The sequence below is a fragment of the Quercus suber genome, unplaced genomic scaffold (assembly GCF_002906115.3).
Source record: "Quercus suber isolate HL8 unplaced genomic scaffold, Cork oak 2.0 scaffold_357, whole genome shotgun sequence".
Taxonomy (NCBI): Eukaryota; Viridiplantae; Streptophyta; class Magnoliopsida; order Fagales; family Fagaceae; genus Quercus; species Quercus suber.
In genome coordinates, this window is record NW_027069809.1 from 371760 (window position 1) to 372376 (window position 617).

Here is a 617-nt window from a genome sequence, read left to right on the forward strand (position 1 = left end):
TAGAAAACTATTATAATCAATTTCACATCCATGTGATGCTTCAATTACCCATTCAGGAATTGCTTAATTTCCTATATTTGCATCCGATTGTTTGCTTACCAAAATGGAATCTGCATCCTGTTGTAAATTTCTTGCTTCTTTCTACAAATTGATGAGGAAGTTGGATAGAAGAACAATACTGCATGCTTCAGTATCGAAATGGTTTAGTGCTTTTCATGATTCGGAGGACTCCCGTTATCATTGTTATGTATCCTGTTTTAGTAATCAAAGTACTAGTTTTGATGAGAATTATTAGCACAATAACCATATCTTGTAAAGATTTTTTCCAAAAACTAATTTACACTTTATTTATGTGGCAACTTTGATCAATAGTCTGTTGAATCCGACCCTAAAATTGTTGTTGGAATTGAAACTTTATGTATACGATATTGCATGTTATCTTTAAAAGTAGGGCTCTCAAATTCCTGGGGCTGCAGTTGACCAGGAATCATTTTCATTGAAAGGAATGGCAAGATTGTATTCAAACATCTACTAGTGTTTGAATGTGAAATGCTTAGCAAAATTTCTTGCTAGAAATGCTGATGATGAAGCTTGGGACCAAAACTCTCGTCAAACAA